At 42.3% G+C, this 18,342-nt stretch overlaps 2 long non-coding RNA genes across 6 annotated transcripts; both read left to right on the forward strand.

The window, feature by feature from the left end:
- The first annotated feature begins 10,395 nt into the window (after nt 1-10,395).
- On the forward strand, nt 10,396-14,119 carry LOC143876490 (uncharacterized). Of its 4 annotated transcripts, none has more exons than XR_013250399.1 (5): nt 10,396-10,711; nt 11,413-11,606; nt 13,095-13,202; nt 13,343-13,480; nt 13,863-14,119. It is a non-coding gene; the product is annotated as an uncharacterized LOC143876490 (long non-coding RNA). The 4 variants fall into 4 exon arrangements; XR_013250398.1 differs by having other exon boundaries at nt 10,399-10,867; XR_013250400.1 differs by lacking the exon at nt 10,396-10,711 and adding an exon at nt 11,174-11,243.
- A 743-nt stretch (nt 14,120-14,862) lies between these two features.
- LOC143876491 (uncharacterized) lies at nt 14,863-17,335 on the forward strand. Of its 2 annotated transcripts, XR_013250403.1 has the most exons (3): nt 14,871-15,665; nt 15,773-16,060; nt 16,602-17,335. It is a non-coding gene; the product is annotated as an uncharacterized LOC143876491 (long non-coding RNA). The 2 variants fall into 2 exon arrangements; XR_013250402.1 differs by having other exon boundaries at nt 14,863-16,060.
- The last annotated feature ends 1,007 nt before the right edge of the window (nt 17,336-18,342 follow it).

The raw sequence follows: 18,342 nt of genomic DNA on the forward strand, positions 1-18,342 counted from the left end.
ACAAACAAATTGATCTTGAGTTCTTTGGGGATTCAACACGAAACGAATCCCAAGGAATCCAAGATCTATCATGGAGTTTGCCATAGACTAAAACCGAGGCTCTAATCACACCTCTTTTCACATAAAATTCCTAATTTAGCGTTCTTTTAATTCGTTTAACCATTAAAGATTAACAATCTTACCTTGGTTTACGATCTCTTTTCTTGAATCACGTTCTTTCTCTTTTTTCTCCACGAAGATCTCTTCTTAGGGCTGCAATGATGATTTAAGATTTCTTAATCTCTCATAAGATGTATTTATAGGCTTTATTAGGAAGCCCTAATAAGACATAATTTCAAACGGACAAAAACGGCCCTCTTTTAAACAGGGGGACGAAAATTTAAGCGGGTTGTATTTTTAGGTATTTACCGAGCCTTATCTCCAATGTATTTACAAGCAATCTGCTTCATACTGGCCATCACTAATTTTCCTTGAAGACGTTGATAAGTGTTGCAAAAAAAGGAAACCAAGAGCACAAAGATTGAAAGGGGAAAATTCTTCATACAAAAGAAGTACGTGTGTGAGACCTACACTCTGCCGTGTGCGGTGGGTTAGAATAGCCTAATTCGTGTGGCAGTCGAGATCTGCTAGAAGAATTCATCGCTTTTGAAACGCCGCGGGGGGGGGGGGGGGGGGGGGGGGATGGGTCATGAGAGAAGGGATGAATATAAACAAAGCATATTCCAAACTTAACCCGATAAATGGGAACTTTAATTCCCTAGGGAACCAAAATTACATGTATTGCTGGGTTATCTTCTTTCCTTGTTTTTTTTTTTTTTGCAAAATTAAAGTTTATTCCAAGACCCCCTCTCCTTGAAATTGTAAACCGCGACTCATCTGGGGTTCGATACTCTCGGATGTAATTCTTGCATTTCTTTTAAAAATTTTGGAAGGGGTCCTTGCCTAACCCCAGGTTACAAACCAAAAGTAAAAGAACCAATAAATTTGTGTTTAATGAGTGAGTCAAAACTATGAGAACTCATTTTTTTAAGGAAAGTTTTTCTAAGAAAACAAACCTACATCCAAGCATGCCCGAACTGATATTTTCACGACCATGTTTTGATAATGAGACCATCCGCCTTGTTTAAAAAAAGTGGAAGATAAGAAGATTCGTTCATTATCAAAACATGGACGGGTGGATATCAATTCATGATATTTAATCGCTATAAAGAGAAATATTTATAAGATATTTTTAAGTAACCTTCGGGGCCACCCAAATTTTCTAGTATAAACAATCACTTCTTCTTGTATAAACACAAGCACGAAGATTTTCGGGGGTGATTAATCTTGATATTCAAGAGCCGGGTGTGTGGGTGGGTGGGGTGGGGGCACAAACTTCTATAAAAATATCAAAATATGTTGAGGACGGGGTTTGAATCCCATCTCCTTCATGTTTGATGTGTGCATGTCATTTGCAGGTAATTTTAGACTGATTACTTGAGTGCATAGTTTCGAAAAACCCTCACGTCATTACAATCTCCCAAGCTGGCTCTCTTTTACTTTTGGGTGTATTTTTTTTCCTGAGTCTACGTTTTGCCTACAAAGTCAATCAAAACTTCAGCGTCAGCTAAATACTCAACCGTGCATACTTAGTTGATTGTGTGAATTCGAATTGAGTAGGATTTAATGTTGCCACATTTTAGCATATCTTCATTTTGAAACATTGAGATAGAGAGAGAGGTCTTGTTGGTGGAAATAATTGGAAACGAAATGGGAAATTATGGGACTTACCCTTGCATTAGAGAGAGAGAGAGAGAGAGAGAGAGAGAGATTTCGCATTGGTGGAAATTATTGGAAACGAAATCTGTAATTATGGGAGATCGGAGGGTTGGGATCAGAATATAGAAATGATTTTGGGGCCACAACCTTTTTTTTTTTTTTTTTTTCTTTCTGGTTTGCCCTTTCAAATGATCGATTTGGATCATCCTATGAAGTGGGCCGTACAGCCCCTTTGAAAAAAATATGGGAACTTTTGGTCTTACTCCAAATAAAACCTCGTGTATCGGATAGCCTTCCAATTTAAAGACAGACATCCTTCCCAATTAAATTTGTCATCGAATGGACCATGAAGAGCACGTATCAAAACCCTCTTATAGCATAATCATTGGATTTATTCGAATTGTTTGGTTGATCTAGGGGTTTATGAAACGATTTATTTTCCTTGTAGGTGGTTGATTGAAGCAATAGATGAATATATTGGGACGATCCGCTCCAACCCTGTGTCACGGGCCAAATATTTGAGCAACGGAATAACCCGTGCGGCGCCCCAACATGCACGAATGCTAGGGCCAGCCTTCAATCGTGCAAGCCTTTAAAGGCCCTACACGCCAACACCCCTTGATGCTTCAAATGTGCACACAAACTCTAAGCTGTTCAACAGGCTACTTGGCTCAGATCTTGACATGCGCTTCTAGATACCCACACTCACGATCAGCCTGCATCACGAGTACATCGAACATAAGGCCTTGGGGCCGAATGCAAAGTCCATCGAGTACGAGGCATGACGATGCCACGCACCACCCGCCAAGCACTAGGGCTTGGTCATCCAAGGAGCAAGATGCCCCATGGACTGATCCGCAAGGTGTACACCTCGCGAGGGCAACCGAAGTTGCCCCGGCACGAACCCATGGAAGGCCTAGAGAATGGCCTACCCACGAGACGTGCCGCGGTGCAGAGGGGCAAACAGTATAAGTAGCCCCTTGCACCGGTCCGCCGCGCAATGCATGTGGGAACCCAACCCACATGCACTGTCTTTGGCCCCCATCCTCAACCAAAGAAACTGGAGCATCCCTATGGATAGCTCGCAGTCCGCACCCAATGCTCCCTTAGGGCACGCCTACGAGTTGAAGTATGATTTCCTACTGTGTGCAACAGATGCACAAGTAAGTCCTCTTGCAACTCATGAGCAAGCCACCAAGGCTCCTGCCCACACCTGCTGGGCCTAACGGGGGAGGAGTCAGCAAGTCACGGGGTCAACTCCTCCTATAGAGTTTGGCCAACCAACCAGCTTAGCGATGAGTGTCGACCAAATGTGCTATAAACAACGCATTTCCAAGACGCAACGAGACGAGACGAGATGGATTTTAATACCGGTTGTGTCCTGAACTGTTTCCCCGTGACACTCCCCCACCTGATAACGTCGACGCCCTCGTCGACACTGAACGCTCTGTGAAGCTCAGTTCCACAATAACAATGACTTCTCAATCTTGAAAACAGCTGCCACTGGTGCTTCGACAATCAGCGTATTCTGACTTCTACTGCATACCACACTGCGTCAAGTTCTGCCAATCACTGTACTATAGCTCTGCTGGAGTTATCTTCAACAACGATGGTTTTCTCGGACTCCATCAAACTAGGCGAAGGTTTTCTGACGGTGCCTACAAACGCTGTGGATGACGTGCCATCACTTTCGGCACGGAAGGTTATGGCTCACCTACAACCGGATGACGTGCCACCACTTTCGGCACGGAAGGTTTTGGCTCACCTACAACCGGGTAGCGTGCCATCACTTTCAGCACGGAAGGTTTTGGCTCACCTACAACCGGATAACAGGCCATCACTTTCGGCATGGAAGGTTTTGGCTCACCTACAACCGGATAACACGCCATCACTTTCGGCATGGAAGGTTTTGGCTCACCTACAACCGGATAACACGCCATCACTTTCGGCATGGAAGGTTTTGGCTCACCTACAACCGGATAACATGCCATCACTTTCGGCATGGAAGGTTTTGGCTCACCTACAACCGGGTAGCGTGCCATTACTTTCGGCACGGAAGGTTTTGGCTCACCTACAACCGGTTAACGTGCCAACACTTTCGGCACGGAAGGTTTTGGCTCACCTACAACTGGTGATGATGGTTCTGAGCACTCCACCAAACTCCATGAGGGCAGAGCGACCAGCTTGAATCATTTCCTCAAGCAACTCTCAAGTTCCTCCTCAGCTACACTCGAGCTTCCTCTGGAGTGGTCTTCCGAAATGGCCAACTTGCACCGCTTCGTCTCTCCCTGAATGTGCCACCACTTCTGGCACAGCACCTGCCTCACTTTCGGCCAAGTGCAGCACTTGCCACCTGCAAAGTGCAAACCAACCACGGAGTCCACAAGCACTCCCAAGCAAAGAGACCACCACATCAGTCTCGCCTCCTCCTGAGGCCAAGAATCCCATGTTGGGATCAATCAACTGCGACGCTTAGTCTTGCCTGCTTCGGTTCAACACTATAGAACTTGATTTGAACAATCAACCCTTATGCCACAAATGGTCTCCTTGGGCACTTGCGGCTAGTACTCACACTGCTAACCACCCCAAATATTCCATCATTCAGATTGAGCTGTCCTTTCAATTTCGACAAACTAAGACATTCTAAAGCAGCAAGAAACACACAAACATACCATGTCGTCCCATACCAACACAGTCTGCCCATATGCCATCTGAGCTCACCACACTGTCCCATATCAGCACAGCAAACCCATTATCAAATTTAAGCGGCCTTGGCGTTCGTTCCAAGGTCTTTCTGAGAAGAGCATCACGCATGCTCGATTGTAATTGTGAACTGCCATAAAAGTACTTCAGTCATTGACCAGCTCTTCATCCTGAGCATGTCTGCTAATTCGTCAAACTGGTTATGCCATCACACTGAGCAAGCAAATTCACTTCGGTGAGCGCTTTGGTGCCGACACGTTCAACACCTCATCTGATAGGGGAAGGCTTATGCCAGCAGCCAACCCTTTTTTCATAGCAAGCCCTTAAGGCCATATGCTAACACATCAATGTTAGCCAACACTGCAACGGAGCATTCACAACTCCCCAACTGCCACTTCCGATCTCACACATCGGTGGGTCACTGAAAGATGCCAACCTGTTCGCCGACGGTTGCAGCTCTAACACTGTATCAAGCTTCGAGCAAATCCATTGAGCAATGCTTGAACAAACACTGATAGTACTAATCTTTCCAGGCCATCGCGCCTCTGTTGCGCAACTCAAGTAGAATAAGTGAGAGTCCACAGAAAGGAACATACCCACGCAATTTTAGCTCTTCTTCGGCTGACTAATGGACTTTCAAAGTGTTAGATTCAAAGACATCCGCACTTGGCACTTCCAACTTGGTGTGCTAACATTCAAGCTCTTTCCAACTCCGCCACAACAAAAAGCATTTCCCGTTCCTTTGTGCAAAGCAACATGCACTAGAGATGCACTAATCATAGCCGCAAACACTGCCACTTGCTGCAACTATGCCAGCACAGACACCAACTGTATCATAGCTCCTTGAAAACTCTTGATTCACAACCTGCTCTGATCTGGCACTAGATACCATCTGGCACCAATTCTCAAAGCCCACTCTGAATACATAGCTTGGACATTCTGCTCTGATACCAACTGTCACGGGCCAAATATTTGAGCAACGGAATAACCCGTGCGGCGCCCCAACATGCACGAATGCTAGGGCCAGCCTTCAATCGTGCAAGCCTTTAAAGGCCCTACACGCCAACACCCCTTGATGCTTCAAATGTGCACACAAACTCTAAGCTGTTCAACAGGCTACTTGGCTCAGATCTTGACATGCGCTTCTAGATACCCACACTCACGATCAGCCTGCATCACGAGTACATCGAACATAAGGCCTTGGGGCCGAATGCAAAGTCCATCGAGTACGAGGCATGACGATGCCACGCACCACCCGCCAAGCACTAGGGCTTGGTCATCCAAGGAGCAAGATGCCCCATGGACTGATCCGCAAGGTGTACACCTCGCGAGGGCAACCGAAGTCGCCCCGGCACGAACCCATGGAAGGCCTAGAGAATGGCCTACCCACGAGACGTGCCGCGGTGCAGAGGGGCAAACAGTATAAGTAGCCCCCTGCACCGGTCCGCCGCGCAATGCATGTGGGAACCCAACCCACATGCACTGTCTTTGGCCCCCATCCTCAACCAAAGAAACTGGAGCATCCCTATGGATAGCTCGCAGTCCGCACCCAATGCTCCCTTAGGGCACGCCTACGAGTTGAAGTATGATTTCCTACTGTGTGCAACAGATGCACAAGTAAGTCCTCTTGCAACTCATGAGCAAGCCACCAAGGCTCCTGCCCACACCTGCTGGGCCTAACGGGGGAGGAGTCAGCAAGTCACGGGGTCAACTCCTCCTATAGAGTTTGGCCAACCAACCAGCTTAGCGGCGAGTGGCGACCAAAGGTGCTATAAACAACGCATTTCCAAGACGCAACGAGACGAGACGAGATGGATTTTAATACCGGTTGTGTCCTGAACTGTTTCCCCGTGACACCTGGCTTGAGTCAGTATTTTCTTGTTTTCTCTCTCGTTTCTTGATTTTTTCATTTTTACCATACTTTAACCATAAATCCTCAGTTCTTGAATCATCAAAATTTTAGCATATATATTTTTTATTATTATTTTCAACATTTTAAAACAAACATTTATGTAGGGAATCAAACCGGGTAGAACTCACCCCTAAAAGCTAGCTCTTGGAGCGAGGGTGCCCATTCCCTTATTACACATCCACATGCATTTAATATGTCCGATGCGGGACTATTGCTTTTGCGTTGAACCCCAATAATCTCCCCCTCCATGCGGAAGCAATGTGGACCATCTCACCCCTCCACGCGGCAGCAACGTGGGAACTATGAGATCTTCTCCGAGGGAATTCCACGGTCCTCGGAGGCACACCGGGGTTACCGAGATCTTCATGAGAGCTTCCGCTGCGCTGGAGAAGATGATGGATGCCGAGTGGGAAGACATAAAGTCGAAGCCAATCTCCACCTTGGCTTATTTCCCAGTCACTTGAAGATTTTCCGTTGATGTCACCACCGGTCTGCTATCGCAGCAAACCACCATTGGCCTTCCGAAGTACCAGCTACACACCCTCGAATTACCTTGGTTCTGACTCCTCCCGATTCGATCAACACAGCCAATGCACATGTGTAGCTGCCAACCCGTTGACTCACCTAGTTAACCTTGGAGAGGGATCTCGATCCATCCTCCCCAACGCAAGTACCATCATCCTCTCATGCTTGCCATCCTTTCTCTTCAATGCCTTAGCCAAGCTCTGTTGAACTGGGATGTCCTTCACCCTTATCTGCCATAGGGTGAAATTGCCATTTCCGTCAAATCTGTCGATGTTGAACTGGGTAGAACTCGATTTTACAGCCATCTCAGATTACTTCGCACTTCACCATGTAACGCTCCACCTCGAACGAGAATCTTTCCTGGACAATCTTTCTATTCCCAATGATCACTCAAACCACTATCCAACCACACCCACGATCACTCTACCTGGCCTCGATGATTGCTCCACCTGAGCTCTGATATCACTTGTTGAGAAAATCCGCGGGGCAATCCGATCCGATCAGGCACAAGTTAAACGGAAAAGATAAAAGCAATAAAACAAGCAAGCCACAAGATGAACACCAAGATTTTACGTGATTCGGCCAAGCCTACTCCACGGGCGAGAAACACGATCTTCCACAATGAGAAAAACAATATACAAGGATTACAATGGATCAATCACAAACCCACAAACCCGCAACCCTTTCCTTGCTTCTCAAACCCAAGACCGTACACAAGAGATAACGCGAGAGATAAACCCGAAAAAGAACCCAAGAGAAAACCCCGAGATGGAAAACCTCTTCTCCCTTTCTCTCTCCTCTGGCAGCTAACACACCAAAGACGTCTTGTTTCGCCGCAACCCAAAAGAACAACACTTCTCTTTTTATAGTTTAGTTTTCCCCAAAAGCTAAAAATAGAAATCTCTATTTTTGCCTTTGCCTTCCCACCCAAGCAACCACCATGGGTGGGAAATAAGGCAACTTTCCCAACAAATTCAAAGAATAGGAATTATACATCTGTGCTAGAGGAGCCATGAGCATCCTTACTTACAATCTCTTCAAGTTGGACAGGAAGGAGGGATCTGTCCTTCCCCGTTTATGGGGCAATCATGATTTGAAAGTGACGCAGGGACCGTGGAGCAGCAAAACCAAGATGGAGATCGACACAAGCAGCAACTAAAATAATCTTGTGGGAGCTTGAAAACCCATGCCACGGTTTGGAGGAAAACTCCAATATAACACGTGAAAGGAGGAAAGCTCCTTCACCCACGTGAAAGAGGCAATGCTCTCTTGTCACAAGAGATGTCCAAAAACAAACTTTTTTCAATCTGTCTTTCTTTCCTCGTGCCATTACATAATATAGAGAGTCAAAACTCAAGAATAGCAACCCTAAATACTTGCCTAACCATTATTCCATTTTTCAAAATTCTTGAGAATCTGAAATATCTTCTGGAGGGTCGTAATCTTTTTTCACGGGCAATCATATTCCCTGTTGATGATCTTTACACTAACCAAGGAGTCCGACTTCACCCAAATCCTCTTCAAGCCTTTCATTTTAGTAGTAATTATTCCTTGAAGGATAGCATCCATCCCAAGCTCATGTATCGGAGCAGGTTTCACATTAATGGAAAAGAGCACCCTGACCTCGGCATCATTTCCCCTAAGAATACCCCCAATGGCACCCAAGTCATTTGAAAGAGATGATCAGTATCCACTTTCATGATTTCAGGTTCCGGGCGCACCCAATGGCATATTCTAATAGCCAAGGAGGCGCAAATGAGAGGGAACCCGAAAGCATCCGCAATGTATTTGTTCCTAGGCCTCTGTTGATCTTCCAGCTGCAAGAAGAGGACACGCGACTTGATAATGGATAGGACCAGGCTCAGCACGGATTGCTTATGGTTGTTGGATTGCCTGTGGAGTCTTCCGTTTCGCTCTTGCCAAATACAGAAGGCTATCCTCATAGCAATTGCACTCTGCCCCTGCCCATGAAAATGAATCGTCATCCACATTTCTTCTTCAATCAACTTCTTTTTCACCTTTCTTCTTGATTGAAATCTCGATAATATCAAATTCCAGATCCAGGCTGAATATGAGGAAGTAAAGAAGAGATGAGATTATGAATTTTGTATGATTTAGTATTGCCTTTTTCACATTTCTTCAGCCCGTGTGATTTTTGTATTGCCTTTTTCCAACTTTTTTGGAACACTGTGAGTGAGATAGGGTTTTTTAGGCCTTCTTCGATGATTTGGGGGTGAACCACTTTCATTGCTTTAGTTCCTAACAAGGATGGTGCCAAGCAAATTATGAATTTTGGCCCTTTTAGTCTGGTAGAGTGTGTGTCTAAAGTGCTGGCCAAAGTGTTGGCGGCTAGGTTGAAGAAGGTTTTAAGGTAGCTGTTTCAGAAAGTCAAGCACATTCGTTTAAGGGAGACAAATTCTCAGTAGTGTCTTGATAGCTAACGAGGTGGTAGAATACTAGAGTCGAAATGTGAACAAAGGAGTTATATGCAAACTTGACTAGGAAAAGATGTTTTATAGGGTGGATAAGAAGATGCTTCTCGTCTGCTTGGTTCTCTATTTTGATAAACGGGCACTCCAAGAAAAGGTGGTATTAGCGACCTTTTTTTTGCGACCCAATTAAAAAGTGGTCGCTAATATTACTAATTGCAACCCATTTTCTAATGTCGTCTCCACAAATTAAAAGGATACTTTTATTTTGCGACGACTCCAAAAATGGGTCGCTGATAGTTCTGTGAGTGACGGTATTTTTGTAGTAGCTAATACTTGGTCACAAAAAAGTGATTTTTTTGGCGCCAAGAGTTGACGTCTTGTGGCCCGAGAGCATTAGCGACGAATTTAGAATTAGGGTCGCAAATAACACTTAAAGTGACGACCAATGGTTGGGTTGCTATAGTTGTATTACCAACGGTTTTTTATGAGGTAGCTAATAAGTAGATGATATTTTGGCGCCAAAAATCGGTGCCTTGTGGCGAAAGGGTATTAACGACGAATTTAAAATTAGGGTCACAACTAATACTTTTTAGTGACGGCCTATGTTAGGGTGGCAACAAATACTTTTAGTGACGGCCTATGTTAGGGTCGCTAAATACAACACTCTTCCACTGGTCTCTCCAATATGACCGATTGGTGGGCCTACGCACCCAGCAATTAATTTGTTTATATCTTTGAGCAAGGTAGGCCCCACCCATGTTTGTTCAAAATGAGCCGTATGGCCCACACCATAGGATGATCCAAATTGTCCATTTGATTGGCCAATCATCATCCCTCCAATCTAAAGAGAAACTGCATATTATGGAACCTCTGTAGATCAGAAGGTTGCGATCATTCCACGGAAATGATTTTGGGAACACAAACTATTTACGTTGTGGCCCATTAAATGTTCGCAACCTTCCTGAAATTCAATGTTCGTTCTTTAAGAAGGCACAATTGTGGGTCTTAGGATTAAAGGCATAATCAATGGCCAAGATTAGAAGTAGGGTTAGGGCTAACTAATAAAGGGGTGATTCACGTTTGAAAATGGGGGGCTTCTCATTAGGGTTTTCGTTAGAGAGAAAGAGAGAGGGGGAGAGGAGGGAGAAGAAGTTCCATTTTCTTCTCTGGCGATCTTTCTCGCGTGCTGTCCACTCTTAACCCAGTCCACCATCACCACTCACCTCCATTTCAGCCCAACTACCATAAGATCTCCACCTCATCCGAGCAACCCACCCTCACCCATTTCTCAGTGGACCTCTTCTCTTCCCCATTTCCCCATTTTATCTCTTCCCCATTTCTCCATTTTCCATCTGTCAACAGCCCCACAACCCATTTTAGGGTCTGTTGAAAGTGTGTTTTAGGGTTTGAGCAGGGGTGACGGCACTTGTAAGGGAAGGGGGGCAATTGCCCCCCTTAATTTTTTGGGAAAGAACAAATATACCTTTATTGGTGAATGTCACCGAATGCAGAAAACAGATGAAAGGGCACCCCATTGGTAATTGTCACTGAATCCATTTATTATTCTTTTACTTATACAAGTTATAAATGCACATTGGTCCCATTCCACCAGTGGGGTTTGCAAGAGAATTTAACATTCCACTTTTTGACGAATGATAGACTGAAGGGCGCCCTTGCAAAAACCAGCTCCAAGGGCGCCCCCATTGGTCCAATCTTAAGAAAGTGATCCAGTTTCTCACTTTCTTAAGATTGGACCAATGGAGGCGCCTTGTAGCTGGTTTTTGTATGCCGCACTTCATTCTATCATTCCTCACTTGAATATGTTTTGTTCTCCGGAACAAGATTGAAATATATAGCCAAGGGCATTTTAGCCGAAGTGATGTTTACGCCGCTGGTGATGGAATATATAGAGGGTTTTTTTTTGGAAACTATAATATTACTTTCATTTGTATGGAGAAAAAAAATTACTATAATTTTTGCCCCCCTTATGCAAAATTTCTGGCATCGCCCTGGGTTTGAGAACATGAAATTTCAATCTTTGTTTTTGAAGATTTAAAGCTCTATTTGTATGATTGTTTGCAGGTCCGGCTGTCATCTCCAATCTTCGCGGCCTGCAAATCCCAATTCCGGCGACTCGCCCGCTCGGAGTGCCATCTCTCGCCGGCCAAAATTAGAGGAGTGAAAATTCGAAGAAGAGTAAAATAGAACTCAATCGGTAGTGGATTACCGGAGATTAGCGAGCACTTGGTGATTGCAACTATTTGCTCTCAACCCAGGTAACTCTTTCTCTATGAGATGAATTAAAAAAACATGCTTAACGAATAGATTATGTGGATTAGTATAATGTGGGTTTGTGATTTTGTTTAAAGGTAGTATTGATTGAGATAATCGCTTAATTCATCACACCCCTTACTATCCAATTGCAGAAATTTAAGAGTCGGACTCTGTCTGATCTAAGCTCTCAAATCGCAGATATGGATTAGTGCAGAGACCCCTTTGCCTCTATTATTTTCTTTGGGTCTGATCCTAGCGACTCTCATGTTTTGATGAATGCCCAAACCGTTTACTCTTTTTAAGTCCATTTTGTGGCATTGTGATGAACCACTGATGATTGTGTAAATAATAAATGAGAAAGAATAGGTTCTGTCCAATTTTCAAAATGAAGAAGTGCTCATATCAGTACTCATGATATCAACACCACTAAATTCTAACACTCATTGAATTGGCTTGTCTATGATATTATAATTAATCTCCCTAGCTTTGTCTTACTCATGATATCAACTATGTTCAAGTATCCATCATTCTCAGAGTAGAAAGATTTGCTTCCATTTCCCATTTGTAAATCCTAAGGTCTTGAGAGTTGTCCAAGGTTAGTCATGCTTCCAATCTTACTGTAAACATGGAAATAGGGAAGTTATTGATTAATTTTAAGGTAAGAACTAAGGTTCTTGATTCTGTGCTCCAGAACATCATAGTTCCATCAAGTATCCACTTGAACGATTATGATCTGCCCGTCAGTATAGTTATTGAAATAGGCTGTTATTTTGCCGTGGCCCATGAATCTGCAGAAAAGGCCCGATAGCTAAATGCAACCATTTGCAGAAAGGATGATATGCAAAATATAAAAGTGTTTTTCATAGCAACCTTTCTGTTGTATACGCTATTTAGATTGCTTAGTTTTGATGTCATTTCCTTTGCCTCAAAGACACTTCTAGTTCATACAATATGCAATCTTTTTCACCCGAAGGGACTTGGAATAAGCAAGAACATTGTACCCTATACCTTGGATGTTGGAAGTTGGAGCTGTAAGGTGCTTGCTGCTTTCGATAATATGCAAGATTGATTAAAGTGTTGAGAAGAAAAAGGGTGTTTGATATGAAATCATAGAATGGTTATATAAAACCGAGAAAGTTCGCACTTTTGTTACTTAAGTAGAATTGATTATGTATTCCTAACAAGCATCACTCCTACTTGTGTAAATTAATTTGCCCTAAGTTCTGTAAATAACAAATAATTCCTCGAAACCAAGTGACGATAAAGCATTTCTTATACTAACTAACTTCTACACTATTAACAAATTAGCTGTTTAGTTCATTAGCATTCTCACTGATTATAGACTCTAACTATGCCCATGTCAAGCACTTCGGTAACATGTATACAGCCACTGTAAGTTCTCTGCATTCTGTATTTTTAACTAAAGCACTTCAATTCTTGAGCAGTATCCATTCCCATATTTTTAATTGACCTTTGTGTCTTTCATTAAGGTTTCTGAGAAGATCCTGGATGGAAGCGAACTCGTGTTCTGTTAATGGGAGGGGGATGTGCCAGAGCTATTGAAGGATATGAGAGAGAATCTGAACAAGCTAGGAAAGGCAAGTCTGCTATGTGCTTGAGCTGCATTAGCATGGTTGTGAACTGATTAATGTAATTTATCTGATTCCAATCTTGTCTGATCTTCGAACTTTTCACCAATGCAATCTTGGTCCCGAGATAAAAAGAAAAAATGCTTAAGAGAAGCAGCAAAGTCATTCAGGTTCTCTTGGCAGATTTTCTGCTTGATCATTTTGTAGTGTAGTGCCTAATGAAATCAACAGCTCCGAGTGTTTGTCAGGACGCAAGTTGATTCTCAGGATCGTTACAAACTCAACAGGTACTACATGGATCAAGGAAGATACAGTTCATGCATGGCTTCTTATATCTTCTGCGAAAATACCCCTTAGCATCATCAAATTTGATTGCTATTTTCACCTGCGCTTCTCTGAAAATTAAAGCAGTTTAACTTTAGGAATTTCGATTAGCCTATACATTGCTGTATCTATATAGGGTTTTGATTGTCTCAGGTGGAACATAGTTACTCCCCTTTCTCTACTCCGAGAGTGATGCTGTATTTGTTTCAGTGCTCATATTTTAATTAATTTCCATAGCTTTGCTCATATTAGTGCTCATATTTTAATTAATTTCACTACCTTTGTCTTACTCATGATATCAACACCACTAAATTCTCACACCAAATTCCTTGCAATTTTTTGCAGCCAACAATTTGGCAAGGAGAAAATGTTGTTGATGGAGAAGATGGTGACAGAGAAGATGATGATGGAGAAGATGTTGACGGAGAGGATGGGGAGTACTAGGACTCATAATATATATACATGAATAAGGACTTTTTTTTTTTTAGAGTTAAGGGTGTTGGGTGTATGGACATGTCTACAATTAATTTTTTACTTTAGTATTGAATGTGTATATGGATATTTTTGTAAGTTTTGATTTATATGTCATTTCAATTTTAATATTGAATGTGTGTTATGACTATGGATATTTATGTAAGTTTTGATATATACTGTACACGTGTAGGTGCAACAGGATAATAAAATAAAATTTTCAAAAAAAAATAATCTTAAAATTGAGTATTAGCAACCAAATTAATTTGGTCACAGAAAGAAAGATCTAATGATTAATAGCGACGCAATATGTTGGTCGCTAACAGATTTTTAGTGCCGCGAATTTATTCTTATTGCTAATAATCACTAGTAGCGACCAACATATTTCGTCGCTACAAATATATTAGCGACCACTCCGACCGTCGCTAATGCTTGATTTGGTTATCTATTTTGGTTGCCTACAGACCTTTAGCTATGGTTGTATGATGTCATTAGAAACTGTTTGATGGGGTCGCTAATGGGTAACATTTAGCTACTCTCATGTTAATTTGGGTCGCTAAAGACTATTAGCGACCCTCGAATTAGCGACCACACAGCGACCCAAAGAAATGGTCGCTAATACGATATTTTTAGAATTAGCGACCCAATTTAGTGGGTCGCTAATACCAATATTTCTTGTAGTGGGGTCGCCGCATGGTTTCATCAATTCTCCTCGAGGCCTTCATCAGAGAAACTCGCTGTTGCCTTTCCGCTTTACCTTTTCGGCAAACTTTTTTTTTTTGAATGGTAGAGGTAATTGGAGAACCCTTTTAGTAGACTCTAAGTAGAATGCTCAACAAAGACATGAGAAGTGGGCTTATAGAGGATTTGAAACTGGGGCTACAAGAAATTGAGATAATTCACCTTCAGTATCCTGATGAAACTTTGGTCTTTAGTTGTCCAGGGTTGGACAAAATTTGGAACTTTTTTTTTGAATGGCAAAGCTTTCAATTAAGAATACTGGAAAGATACAACTGAGGACCAAGATGGACGAAACCAAGATAGAGAAAGAACAACAAAAAGAAAACAAAGAACATAAACATGATACTCAGGGGGTAGAAAGTCGAATAACTCCAAAGAAGCTTTGGCAACTCCTGCCATGGCAAATCTATTTGCCTCATCACTGGCCGATCTCCTCACATGCCTATAGGAAATAGGGACGTCATCTTCATTCTCATGAATCTCATCAAACCAAGGCGCAAACCTCCATGGAGGAGGACAACTCCCCATCAACCACCGAATTATATTCTGGGACTCTCCTTTGACCACGAGGCTATCCATGACAGGCTTCACTATAAGTCGCATGCCCTGGAATACAACTTTAACCTCCGCTTCATTCGAGTTGCCAATTCCTATGGGTCCTAAAAAGGCCCACGTGGTAGCTCCCTGATCATCCCTAAAAAAACAAACCTCCTCCAGCTGGTCTTGGATTGCCAAGACTTGAACCATCGAAGTTCGACTTTAGAGAACTTGGATTTAAGGGTTTTCATTCAAGGGAGGGAACCAACCTCGCCTCCGAGGTGAAGCAAATGTCTCGCCATCCCTGCTACAACTGGAAAGCAGAAACAAACCGAAAACTTAGAAGGACTTTGACCCATGAAAGGGATAAAGCAATTTCTTTTATATAAATGAATTGGGGTGAGTTGACTTTGCTCTTAAAGGCCCGTGAATTCCTCTCTTTCCATAGAACCCATAATGGGGCAAGCTAAACCACTCTTCATAGCACCTTCCCTTTTGATTGCCAGGGTATGTACAGACGACCATTCCTCCAACAGGGAGGATAAGCTTCTAGGGAAGAACCACAACATACCAAACCTCCCTAAAATCTTACCCCAGACCTTTCAAGCCGTACAACAATGGAGTAGCAAGTGATCTACAGATTCGCCGGCTTGCACACAGAGGGCACAGTGGTCCACTGTCTACATATGTCGATTGCACAAATGGTCCATCGTGAGGATGATCTCGTCTTGGAAGGCTGTCCACCTGAAAGCACCTACTCAGGGAGGCATTGGAAAACTCCACACCCTGCTCAGGTTATTCTTTCTTCATTGTCCTAAAGGAAATTTCAAAATTATGATATTTTTCTACTTGTTAACACTGTCATCAGACCCATATGTATTTTTTATGAATGGCATTACCAGACCCATATGTTCATGTTGTCTTTTAGGATGCTTTAGTTTTCATTTGGAGTTTTTGTGTAGCTCCTTGTTGTGTGTTTCAGCCTATGTCGCCCTGAGATCTGGGACAGGTCTCCATAACCCTGTGTAAATTGCTTCTATTTCAATGTAAGGGACATAGGGTCTGTTCAGCACGGGGATAGAAATCCTTCGATAAGATGGTCCTATGATTGGATAGGCTGCTTGGATAAATTTATCTTGGAAGAATCTTGTTATTATTCACCCATTATGTTCTGGTAATATTTTGTCCAATAATGATTAATCTCTCCTTTCATGTGGTCCATTATTAAGCTTCTCTCTCAGATGCTGTTGCAATTTCTTTTCTTTTTTTTTTCATTTTTTTGAATGGTTGTTGATATGATTTATTCATCAAATGGTAGTTCTTTTTTTTGTTCAGTTCATTTGAAGCCCATATTACGAGGAATGGATGATCAAAGTGAAGCCTACAGTGCCATCAGAACTGGATTCCTCCGGCGAAGCACTGAAGAAGATATGTGTAATTCATCTCTCCTCTTCTACCAAAAGCAGCAAAAGTAGAGACTGGAGCAAAGCAACTGACCCATCACTCTTTTCTTTCATTTTGATAAAAACACAGGCCAAAGTCCAATTCCTCTTAAGCTGGATGGGTATCAAAGAAGGTATTTCCCCCCTCTATGTGTCACACATGGTGCTTTTGTTGGGGATGGCACTTTTGTTGTGCTCTCCTCTTAAAAACCCCTACGACCATGCCTATTGAAAATCAGAAGAGGAAATGTGACTTCTTGGTAGACAATGATGGGTTTAGCTGGTTTGGGGATTCAAGAAGGATTGTGTAAGAGGTTATTCATGTCATTGCCCTTGGATATGCTATTTCTGAAAGGGAAGTAGGCACTTTTCATTTTAGAGTACTCCAATTGATTGGAGTGGATTACTACTTATATGACATTCTATGGGCTGATGTTCAAATGGTCTGATTGTTTCTGTGTAATCCCTTGATTTGCATGCCGCTGACTAGCTTTGATATATATCATTATTATTTCATGGTTTAAAAGATCGAAATGCAATATACTGTCTCTTTAATTTGTTTGATCTATGTACTGATCATGTGTGAAATAAGGAGCGTGGTCTGCTGTTTGAGCTTTCCAATTTCTATGTTGCTATTTATCTTTATTATTCTCTTACAATTGATATTGACATTTCTTGTTGGTTCTTGGATATGATTGTGGAGTTGTGGACCAAAGAGAAAGTTATGGTTAAGAAATGTTTTTTTTTATGGAAAATGTTTTTTTGTTTCCAAAATCTCTTGATGGGCTGAACTAACAAGTGAGGATTTCAAAGTCCATACTTTTCAAGCATGTGTTGCAACCTTGACCTCTTGCTGAGATTTTTATGGTTAATTGTGGCTATGTGAGCCATGTCCATAGAAACAGAGACCTTGATGCTCCCATTTTAAAGATTTGGAAGTGCCAATCTAGCAAAGTTGTCATGCCATGACAACACACTCACAAAAAAATGCAGATTTATCCAATGAAATTAGCAGTCATTGCATTTGCATAGTATAGGCATTATCCTAAAAGTAGCAGCGCTTTTTACTTGTGTTACAAAGTACAGGTTTTGGTCATGTACAAAAACTTAACGTCTGTTTGATTATTTTCTATGATTAATTTTATATGTTCTGTCACATTTTTTCAAATTGTGAGCTGCAGAAGACGAGAGAAGGATCTTTTTGTTGCCATATTAATCATAATTTAAGCTTGCTGGGAAGATAACAGGGATGATGTTGGAACCGAGTAACTCCGAACTACTTGGATTGCTCAATTTAACAAAGTTGTCTGCTCGTGGGAAAAAGAGAATCATTTAGACGCAACAGGCTCTGCCAATTTTGTACAGGGAATGAGATTAAAGCTTAGGTTATAAGAGAGGAAGAATGCCCACATTTGTATGTCTTCCAGAAATGGAGAGACCCTGATAATATATTCTATTTCTTTGTTAAATTCAAATTACAAGTGAATGGTTTTTACTTTCTTCTTTCTTGAGGAACTACAAGATTTCAGTTCCCTCTTTGTCGACTCATATTCTTTGTATGTTATGCACTGCATTCAAGCTTAATGCTATCCTGGATTGAGATTACTAGCATTGTGTGCTTTGCAACGTTTTTA

Source organism: Tasmannia lanceolata, unplaced genomic scaffold (genome assembly GCF_043159265.1).
Source record: "Tasmannia lanceolata isolate RefF3 unplaced genomic scaffold, GAP_Taslan_0.1 ptg000005l, whole genome shotgun sequence".
Classification (NCBI taxonomy): Eukaryota; Viridiplantae; Streptophyta; class Magnoliopsida; order Canellales; family Winteraceae; genus Tasmannia; species Tasmannia lanceolata.